The sequence below is a fragment of the Triticum aestivum genome, chromosome 6A (assembly GCF_018294505.1).
Source record: "Triticum aestivum cultivar Chinese Spring chromosome 6A, IWGSC CS RefSeq v2.1, whole genome shotgun sequence".
NCBI classification, from domain to species: Eukaryota; Viridiplantae; Streptophyta; class Magnoliopsida; order Poales; family Poaceae; genus Triticum; species Triticum aestivum.
The window spans coordinates 571,881,313-571,892,705 of NC_057809.1; positions in this window are offsets into that span (position 1 = coordinate 571,881,313).

Sequence of the window (11,393 nt, forward strand, 5' to 3'; positions counted from 1 at the left end):
TCATAATCCGACAGTCCGGCCAAAGTATATAGTCCGGCTGTCCAAGGACCCCCTAATCCAGGACTCCCTCAGCCGCCTCCTCCTCTCTCCCACTAAGGCCCAATAAGGCCCATTGACTCCCCGGGGGGTTCCGGTAACCCCCCGGTACTCGGGTAAATGCCCGAACTCATCTAAAACCATTCTGATGTCCAAACATAGCCTTCCAATATATTGATCTTTATGTCTCGACCATTTCGACACTCCTCGTCATGTCCGTGATCACATCCGGGACTCCGAACTACCTTCGGTACATCAAAACACATAAACTCATAATACCGATCGTCATCGAACGTTAAGCGTGCGGACCCTACGGGTTCGAAGACTATGTAGACATGACCGAGACTCATCTCCGGTCAATAACCAATAGCGGAACCTGGATGCTCATATTGGTTCCTACATATTCTATGAAGATCTTTATCGGTCAAACCGCATAACAACATACGTTGTTCCTTTTGTGATCGGTATGTTACTTGCCCGAGATTCGATCGTGATATCTCAATACCTAGTTCAATCTCGTTACCGGCAAGTCTCTTTACTCGTTCCGTAATGCAACATCCCGTAACTAACTTATTAGTCACATTGTTTGCAAGGCTTATAGTGATGTGCATTACCGAGAGGGCCCAGAGATACCTCTCCGATACACAGAGTGACAAATCCTAATCTCGATCTATGCCAACTCAACAAACACCATCGGAGAGACCTGTAGAGCATCTTTATAGTCATTCAGTTACGTTTTGACGTTTGATAGCACACTACGTGTTCCTCCGGTATTCGGGAGTTGCATAATCTCATAGTCATAGGAACATGTATAAGTTATGAACAAAGCAATAGCAACAAACTAAACGATCACCGTGCTAAGCTAACGGATAGGTCAAGTCAATCACCTCATTCTCTAATGATGTGATCCCGTTAATCAAATGACAACTCATATCAATGGTTAGGAACTTAACCATCTTTGATTAACGAGCTAGTCAAGTAGAGGCATACTAGTGACACTCAGTTTGTCTATGTATTCACACATGTATTAAGTTTCCGGTTAATACAATTCTAGCATTAATAATAAACATTTATCATGATATAAGGAAATATAAATAAGAACTTTATTATTGCCTCTAGGTCATATTTCCTTCACGTCGCTCCCCCCATCTCCTCCTTCACCATTTTCTCCACCGTTTCGATGGCATCCGACGGGCAGGAAGAGGAGTTCTCTGGCATAAAAGCCAGCTTGGTGGCCCAATGAGCCCGGTGGATACGAGCGGGGCAACTTGCTACTCCACCTCCCTCCCCTAGGCGGTTGGAGCAAGTTGCCGCCCCAATCCGACGCATGGTTCAGCAACTCGCCGCTCCAAGCCGGGTCGTGGTGGAGTGGCGAGTTGCTCCAGGCCGACACGGGCATGGACGACGACGCGTCATCCTGCCCCTTCAGTGCCTACGACTGCGTCATCCGTCGTCAATGCGCGCGTAGCCGTGCCATGCAGACAGAGAAAGAAGGCGGGTGCGCGGAGGAGATCGGCGAGTCGGTGGCCAGCGCATCCGCGTCCACGTCCGCTGGCAACTTCGAGGGAAAGTAAAACACGGGAGGCCGTCGCCGCTTGGGTACCCGGAAGGCCACTGCCGGCGCGTCGCCGGCCTGTACAGCCGGTTACGTGCCCGATTTCTTCTTTATCTTAGAGCACCCTGGTCTGGGCGTCCACGGAAGCACCCTTTCCCTCCGGTCGAAGCACCCTTTTCGCCATACGGGGGAAAATATGCCTCCGAGACTCCCAGTCCGGTGACGAAGGGATCCGCCGCGGCCGGCAATAGACTAGTGTAATGTATCCGTCTCATGGAAATGAAGCTCCACGCGACCATACGTGCATATAGTTTTAACTTTTTAGTTGAAATATTTCCAAAATGTAACCGCTTGCGTCCGGTTTGTACGAAATCTGTCATGCTTGTATAAAATCCGCACTTGTTTGCGTAAATCTCATGCGGTTGGTTTGAGTTGTTATGAAAATATATACAATTAGCGTTCGATGGCGACCTTCCGTATCTGTATCTGTGACGGATGCGGAAGGGTTTATGTGGGTTGACGTTGAAGCTACCCTTAGCGAGCAGTGTCTGTTCATATTGCGAGAACCATGCCCTACGACTGCGAGAGAGTGCACGTACCGCGGTACCGTACGTGTGAGCGAAGCAAAATAGGCGGCTAGTCTGATTGCTTTAGGTGGCTACTCCATAATTTAAGGTGAGGTAGTAGTAGTACAGAGGATGGGTCACATTCAGTCAAGATGCCGCGTGCGCGCTGCAGAATCTGCTGTGCCTGCGCGCGACCTCTGCAGCCCGCGCTCAGTCTTCTCCCACTGATCGCACTGCCCGCCCGCTGCCGCTCGCTGGAGCCGTGCAAGTCACAACGAAAACTTGCCGGTTACTTTCTGCCCGGCCCCGGGGTAAAAGCGACGGCCGATGCGTTCCCAGCGCTTGCTTGCCTGATGCCTTTGCTAGCCTTTGAAGTCACTGGAAAATGGATTCTCGCTCCACTCGGCAGCAACGCTGACACTGCCGTTGCAATCCTAGTAACATGGGAGTATGGTGATGGCCTGTTTTGCAGGCAGCTACAAGGCTTTATTTTCAGCTGTCGACAGAGGTGTGTTCTCACACCTGTACAAACAGACATATATTAACGTGGTCTCTTGTCTCTGGAGAGTGATATTTTGTGCAGACAAATGTGGAGCATGGTGGCAACAGTGCGACACACACGCACTGTTGCAGGCAGTATGCTTGGTGCGTGAAACGGTAGCTGGTGCAGGTAGCAGAGGGGGGTGGCCTTGAGGTTCCTAGTTTAATGTGGCAATGCTGGGTGGTGTTAGCGGGTGGACGCTGCCATGGCGCCCCCAGGTGTGCAGTGGCCCTACCCCTGAATATTAGCACCTCACTTGTTAAGATTATTATTGACTGCAAACGGTGCAGGCTGCATGCAGGTGGCAGCGGACAGAGAGAGAGAGAGAGAGAGCGGGGGAGACAGGCAGGCTCTGACACCCCACGCAGATAGCCTGCAACCACCCACTCCACCTCTCTTCACACTCACCATCGTACGTACTATACGAGTGTATAGTACGCGTGCAGTGGTTAATACTTGCCGGTAGAGCGGTAGATATTTGTACTGTTGCTCACCAGTCACGCGAGACGAGATACGTGCTGCCCATCGTGTAAAAAACTGGCTCCATTCAGCAGACGAGAGGAGACGCCGAGGACTGCACAGAACAGAGCACAGTGCGTCCGTGCATGTACTGTTCGGCCACACGCACGTACGCCGCCTCATTACATGCGTACAGCAGGTACACGAGAGTACTCCCAAGTTGGAGTACTGCGTCCAACACGAAAACGATGGGTACCCGAACTGAACCTCAACTGAAAAACAGCTCGTCGTGCCAGTAATAATACTACTGCGAGGGAGAGAGAGAGGAGAACATATTTGACAGATTCATTTCTTTCTCTCTCTAGTCCCGGGTGGTAGAGTGGGTGTAGCTATGGCTGGGGCTATGGTAGGGGTGGGGGACAGCGCCCATCTCCGAAGTCTGCAGCATGGCTGCTGTGCTCTTCTGCCTTTTGGTTGCTGCCGCCTCTGACCGCCGGCCAGCTTTCTTTACGGAAACTCATAAACAAATGTGCTCCGTCTCCGTCTCCATCTCCGACGCCGTTCGTTGGCGTTGGGTCAGTCACTGTGCGCACACATGTGCGTCCGTTCGATTTCGATTCAGAAAAGCCAAAGCTGAGACGGAGACAGCAGAGGATCATATGCGCCTGTATGCGTGCGCCTGACCGCCACTGGCGGTCAAGTGACTCAGCGGCTGGCCTGCAGAGGATAGACAGAGAGAGAAGACGTAAAGACGACGAGGCCGGCAGCAACTTGCACCGTACGCGCGCGCAGGCTTTTGGGCACTGTTCGTGCATGCCGCCTGCCACTCCGCTCCATGTGTTCCCATCCACCTTGCGTGCGCCGGGTTTCTTCTCCTACTTCCTCTTTTGACACGCACATGTTTTATTTTCTTCCCTCCTCATCCTGCTCCTCATTCAGAGAAAGATTACCATTAGTGGCACCGTTAGCCTGTCGCGCACGCGTACACGCTTTCGGGAGCCTGCATGTGCATGGTGCATGCACTCTACCAGTATAGTACTATGTTTGTGTTGGACCAGAACCGAAACAACCAAACCAATGCCGGGTACCGTTGTTTTTCCAGAGTCCTGACGTGACACCCATGCCTTGCATTTGCTTTGCTCATACTCACAAAAAGGTGGCACTGTACAAAAAATCTCAGGGGCCGGTGGACTAGTCCTTGTGTGGTGTGGGCCGGAGCATCGCCATTACGAAAAAGATCACATATCTTTTTTGTATAACTATAAGCTTAAGCAACATCATTATGAGGCGCCAAAAGGACCCAGATACCGCGATCTAGGAAGCTCTGCTACTGCGCCATACGTGCAGAGGGGTTAACCGCAATAATTAGCCATCAAGCGCGCCTGCGCCCCGGACGGTACTTGTTCGGTCAAAGTAGGGCGCGGAGTGCCCACTGACGCCAACACCTGGGTCCCAGGTGCGCAGGCCCGCCTGCCGCGTGGGCCGGCCCATGGGGGCTCAGATAAGCCAACCCACTGACTGGGTGTTCAATGGCTATCGGACGGACAGCAGCATACTGAGTAATCCTCAAAAAACAAAATGCTACTGGTGAGTGAGTGACCGCCTCCTTCTCCTTGTGATGATGATGATGGTGATCTGGGCTTGACTCATCGGCAGAAAAGAATTGGTTATTTTTAGGTTATCTTTTCTCGCCGGCGCGTGTTGGGAGCTCATCCAGAAGACTGAGCTCTTTTTTTTTCTAGTAAACTTGTTTGTGTTTGGGCCTCCAATGCACATGACTTTTCTTGTCTCTTTTCAGCAGGAAAAGAGCGGCTCCAGTGCAGGGAGGAAAAGAGGTGAGGTGAGGACTGACGAGTCCTCCTCCTCCTGTCTTTTGGCTGTGACAGGGCAGGGCGGTCAGGGATATGTATGCTCGGATTGAGACGTGCAAAGCACTCTTTCAGAGGCTCCAGTGCAGCTCTGTAATCGTAAGTACAAGGTTTCTCCCGGTCCCAGTCTTCTCTGCTGCTTTGACCATTTGTCATGCTTTATAGACGCTCAGGTTTGATCTTTATCTTACGATAAAACAAGCGGTTATTTTTGGTTTTCGTATAGTTGGGGAGCATGCATGCAATATCATAAGTAGACTGGACAGCTCCAGGGAAGTATGTTCACGTCTAGTCTGTAGAAGCTCCATGCAATGTATATACTAGGTCCATTTTTGAACGAAAACAAACCAGCTATCCGTACGTACATTGTGATATACAGCTTGTTTAACTAGAGCGTACGTGTGTACCTATTTTTTTTTCCTGTACCACATGATTCGGGCATGCCTCGTTGCATCATGCAAGGCGCCGGCCAGAAGCAGCCACTACTCTTTGCTCTTCTGGAAAAACTATCTCCCCCATGTCAGGAAATCACAAACTCGTCATCAAATCTACCGCCTCCTCTGCCTGCCTGCAACCCTACACTTTGCTCATCCCAAGCTTTGTTGCCGGCCAGTAATCTCCCTCTCCCACAGACCACTGTGACACCCACGAGCAGAAGAACGAGCTCAGCGCAGCGCCATTATCCTCCTCACCGATGAGTGCCGGCCAGGACAGAAGCCAGGAGCGCGCACTGATGAGCGGCACATGCCGTGTCCCCGACGCGAGCAAGCGTGAGTAGGGTGGAGCGTACGTGTGTCCAGGCTCCAGACCTCGCTCGCCGCTGCATCTGCATGCATGATGAATCAAAGACGGGGTCAGCACAGAACAGGCAGCGCGTCAGGTACGGCGCAGGTGGCACGTACAGGCAACGTAAATGCGGAGCGAGGCCGGCTTCCCGCTTCCCGTCAGTCAGATCCAGAGATGCATGGCATATATGGAGGAGTACGATGGGCCCTAGCTAGCTTCTGTGTCGATACGTACCCTGATCTGTGCCTGCCTGTGACGCCCCTGTGCGGCAGCGTGCACGGGGCTGCCCGCTCCCTGCGGCCACGCATGCATGCATGCTCGGGCAGTGCGGGGAGCGCGTTGTGTGCTGCTTGTCACGCGCGCATGCATGCATGCACTGATGCACGGGTGGTCGGCCTCCCGTCCCGTTCCATGCTCGGCCGTCCACTGACGTCGCAGTGCTGCGGCAGGAGCAACGGCCGGCGTGGTGCGGGCGCCGGAGCTGTCAGCAGTGAATGCTAGATGCCCTGGTTGGTACTACCTGGAACTTGCAAGGACGGCTTTGCTACTTCAGGTTCGCTTGCTTGATACTACACATCCCCGCAAAAATGCTACATGCATCGACGGACTCATTACGGGGATTTTACGGACCTTCCAGCCAACTAAACTTGCTCTGTCCGTGGCCGTTCGCCACTGGGTCGGCTGAGGATCACTTGGATGCCGCGTGGAACGAGAAGCAACGTGACGATCGGATCGGAGGCTGTACGTGTGTTAGACTATATTTACATGTGTATATTATAACGTTGTATACCACCTCATTATATATATATATGATAGGCCACCCCTAGAGGGTTGTACCGGTTCCCCCCAAAGCCTATTGTCTTACATGGTATCACGCTAGGTTACGTCCGCTTCCGCCTAAAAACCCTAAACCGCCGCCGCCGCCACCGCCACCGCCGCCGCCGCCGCGCCCGCCGCCGCCGTCGCCCGACTGCTATGACGTCCGCCGCTGCGTCCGGCTCCACCGCCACCGGTTTTCTGCCGGCCTCCCTCGCGGCACTTTTCTCGAGGCCGCTGGATGCCGCCTCCCTTCAGGCGCCGATCGGGACACGGAGCGTCGGCTCCCTCTTCGCGCTCCCGCCGGCTGCTACTTCGCCCGGGCAGGCGCTTGTGGCCCACACCGCCGCCGCCCCGTCAACCGCGGCTGTCGCGCCCTCGGCCACTGCGCCGCTGGTGGCGGAGGACGTCGCGCTGGCAGGCTTCGCGGCGTCAACCGCGGCCATCGCGCCCTCTGTCACCGCGCCGGCTGCCCCTCCGACTGTCTCCACGGTGTTCTCACCTCAGCCAGTCTCCTCGATGGGATCGCAGCCGCCGCCGCCGTTTCACTTCGGCCATCTCATCACCATCAAGTTGTCGTCGGACAATTACATCTTCTGGCGCGCGCAGGTTCTTCCGCTTCTTGGGAGTCACTACCTGCTTGGCTATGTCGACGGCTCTCTCCCTTGCCCTCCTGCGCTGGTTGACAGCGTGCATGGTCCGGTCTATAATCCGGCTCACCGTGTCTGGACAGGGCAGGATCAGGCGAACCTCTCCTCCATCCAGGGGTCGCTCTCTCCGGCCGTTGCTGGGCTTGTTGTCTTCGCCAAGACGTCCCACGAGGCATGGAATATTCTTGAGCGCTCGTTTGCGGCACAGTCGCAGGCTCGTGTATCTGGGCTCCGTCGCCAACTTGGGGAGTGTCAGAAGCTTGACTCCACCGCCACTGAGTTCTACAACAAAGTCAAGAGTCTCGCCGACACGCTGGCCTCCATTGGACAGCCCCTCACCGACTCCGAGTTCAACTCGTTTATTGTCAATGGTCTTGATGAGGAGTATGACGCCCTAGTCGAGATCATCAATGAGAGGGGCAACTCCACGCCCATGCCAGCACACGAGGTCTTTTCACGCCTCCTGCTTACTGAGCAACAAGTCGAGACGCGCCGATCCAGGGGCAACGGCGCCCTCTCGGCAAACGCCGCCACCAAGGGTGGTCGCTCCTCTGCTTCATCCAGGGCTCCTTCGGGGCAGTCACCACCACCCGCCTCGGCCCCTCCTCCTACTGCGACGCTACCAGGGGCTGGCGGTCCACGTGTGTGCCAGCTTTGTGGTCGCGATGGGCACTGGGCCTCGAAGTGTCACAAGCGCTTCCAGCGGGGTTTTCTTGGTCTTGGCAATGACGGGAAGGATACACGCAACTTTGCTCGTCAGGTCGCCATGGCTGATCGTCCGCCGCCGCAGAAGTCACAGGGACACACTCAGTCCTACTCCATTGATCCCCACTGGTACATGGACTCTGGGGCGACAGAGCACCTGACCAGTGAGATGGGGAAGCTTCACACTCGTGAACCCTACCATGGCTCCGACAAGATCCACACCGCCAATGGAGCAGGTATGCACATCTCTCATATTGGTCAAGCATCACTTCTCACTAGACATGCCAATAGGAGTCTTCAACTTCGCAATGTTCTTCGAGTTCCATCTGTGACACGTAATCTTCTTTCAGTTCCTAAACTCACTCGTGATAATAATGTGCTTTGTGAATTTCATCCTTTTGATCTTTTTATTAAGGATCGGGGCACGAGGGACATTCTTCTTAGTGGGCGGCTCTGCCAAGGTCTCTATCGTCTGGAGCATCCTGGCGTCGCTCGCGTCTTCAGTGGAGTTCGGGTATCTCCGTCACAGTGGCATGCTCGTCTTGGTCACCCGGCCACACCTATTGTCCGGCATGTTTTGCGTCGTCATGAGCTTCCTAGTGTGTCTAGTAATAAAGATGTAGCAGTGTGTGATGCTTGTCAGCAGGGGAAGAGTCATCAACTTCCTTTTTCGGAGTCCAGTCGTGAGGTGAAACATCCTTTAGAACTTGTGTTTTCAGATGTATGTGGTCCTGCTCAGACTTCTGTTAGTGGTCATAATTATTATATCAGTTTTGTTGATGCTTACAGCCGCTTTACCTGGCTTTATCTTATCAAACGTAAATCTGATGTGTTTGACATTTTTGTTCAGTTCCAAAAACATGTTGAACGTCTTCTCAAGCACAAAATTGTTCATGTTCAGTCGGACTGGGGTGGCGAGTATCGCAACCTCAACTCCTTCTTTCAGTCGCTTGGGATCACTCATCGTTTAGCATGTCCACATACACATCAGCAGAATGGTTCAGTAGAACGTAAGCATCGTCACATTGTTGAAGCTGGTCTGACTCTTTTGGCCCATGCATCTGCTCCGTTTCGTTTTTGGAGTGATGCTTTCACCACTGCATGTTTTCTCATCAATCGTACTCCCACTCGTGTTTTGAATATGAAGACTCCCATTGAAGTTCTCCTTAATGAACAACCGGACTACACCTTTCTCAAGGTGTTTGGGTGTGCTTGCTGGCCCCATCTCCGTCCATATAACAAGCGTAAGCTCGAGTTTCGTTTCAAGAAGTGTTTTTCTTGGTTATAGCTCTCTTCATAAAGGATACAAATGTCTTCATGTTCCCACTAATCGTGTCTACATCTCTCGGGATGTTGTGTTTGATGAGCATGTTTTTCCCTTTGCCAAACTCCCTGTGTCCACTACCGAGCCACCTGTCATGCATTCATCCTCTGTTGCTTCTGACCAATTTGATGATGTTGCATATTCTCCTCTATTGTTGCCTAACCATGGTGCAGGCACTGGTCGTGGGGCTCGTTTGGAGATTCTGGAAGTGCCATCTTCCTCTTCGTCGCCATCGCCTTCATCCTCGGCACCTTCTGTTGTGCATGAGGAGCACATGGCGCCCCTGCATGGCCTCGGTTTCCGTGCTCATGCACGGCCGATCGACGTCCTGGCCCGGTCGCCTCTGGCTTCTGGGCTGCCTTCGCCATCGTCGCGCCCTGCAACCCCGCCGACTGGGCCGGCCTCCTCGGTCCCCGTCTCGCCCAGGGCGTCGGGGCAGTCATCACCAGGCCTGGCCTCGCCCGCCCCTGCCTCGCCCAGGGTGTCTGGGCCCTTCTCACCAGGGCCGGCCTCACCTGCTCTCACCTCGCAAAGGCCGTCTGGGCCGGTGTCACCGGAGCTGGCCTCGCCCACCCTCGGTTCGCCCATGGCCTCTGAGCCCCTGTCGTCGGGCCAGTCTTCGCCATGCAGCCCGGAGTCGTCTGTCCCGAGCTCGCCTGAGGTGATTCCTGCATCTCCGGCGACCGTCACGTCTCCGTCACCTTCGCCTCCGCCGGCTCCTGCTGCTGCTCTACGTCCACATACGCGCAGTCGGAGTGGCATTTTTCAGCCTAAGCAACGTCACGATGGCACAGTTGCTTGGTTAGCGGCGTGCATGTCTGCTGCTCTTGCAGATCCATCCTCTGAGCCACGCACGTATCAAGCTGCTATGCGCATTCCTCATTGGAGAGAGGCCATGGAGCAGGAGTATCAAGCGCTTCTTCGCAATCAGACATGGACTCTTGTTCCTCCACAATCACGGGTAAATGTCATTGATTTCAAATGAGTTTTCAAAGTGAAGAGGCATTCTGATGGGTCCATTGAGCGCTATAAGGCTCGTCTGGTTGCTCGTGGTTTTCGACAGCGTTTTGGACTTGACTATGAAGACACCTTCAGTCCAGTGGTCAAGCCTACTACCATCAGACTTCTTCTCTCTTTGGCTGTTACTCGAGGTTGGTTTCTTCGTCAGCTTGATGTTCAAAATGCTTTTCTTCATGGTGTCTTGGCGGAGGAGGTTTACATGCGCCAGCCTCCGGGTTTCTCTGATCCGGATTGCCCTGATCATCTCTGTCGTCTGTCCAAGGCAATTTATGGTCTGAAGCAGGCTCCTCGTGCTTGGCATGCTCGTCTTGCAATGGCTCTTCGTGCTCATGGTTTTGCATCATCAACTGCTGACTCCTCATTGTTTCTTCTTCAAAGGCCTGAGGTTACTATGTACTTGTTGGTCTATGTAGATGATATCATTTTGGTCAGCTCCTCTCAGTCGGCTGCTACTGCGCTTGTTCGCTCACTTGGTGCTGATTTTGCGGTCAAGGACCTTGGGAAGCTTCATTACTTTCTTGGTGTGGAGGTTACTTCTCGTGCTGCTGGCCTTGTTATGACGCAGAAGAAGTACTCTCTGGATTTGTTGCAGCGAGCTGGGATGCTTAAGTGCAAACCGACGACTACACCCATGTCTACCACTGATAAGCTCAATGCTGTTGATGGTGTGCTTCTTTCTTCTTCTGATGCGACCGAGTACCGGAGTATTGTTGGTGGGCTCCAGTACCTGACGATCACGCGACCAGACATTTCCTATGCTGTTAACCGAGTCTGCCAGTATCTGCAGTCACCCCGTGACACTCATTGGTCTGCTGTTAAGCGGATTTTGCGCTATATTCGTTTCACGGTGGCTCATGGTTTGCATATTCGGCCGTCTGACTCTGGTTGTCTTTCAGCATATTCTGATGCAGACTGGGCTGGCAATCCGGATGACAGGCGATCCACGGTGGGTTATGCTGTCTTCTTTGGCTCTAACCTGATTGCCTGGAGTGCTCGGAAACAGGCTACTGTCTCGCGTAGCAGTACTGAGGCTGAGTATAAGGCTGTGGCCAATGCCACATCAGAGA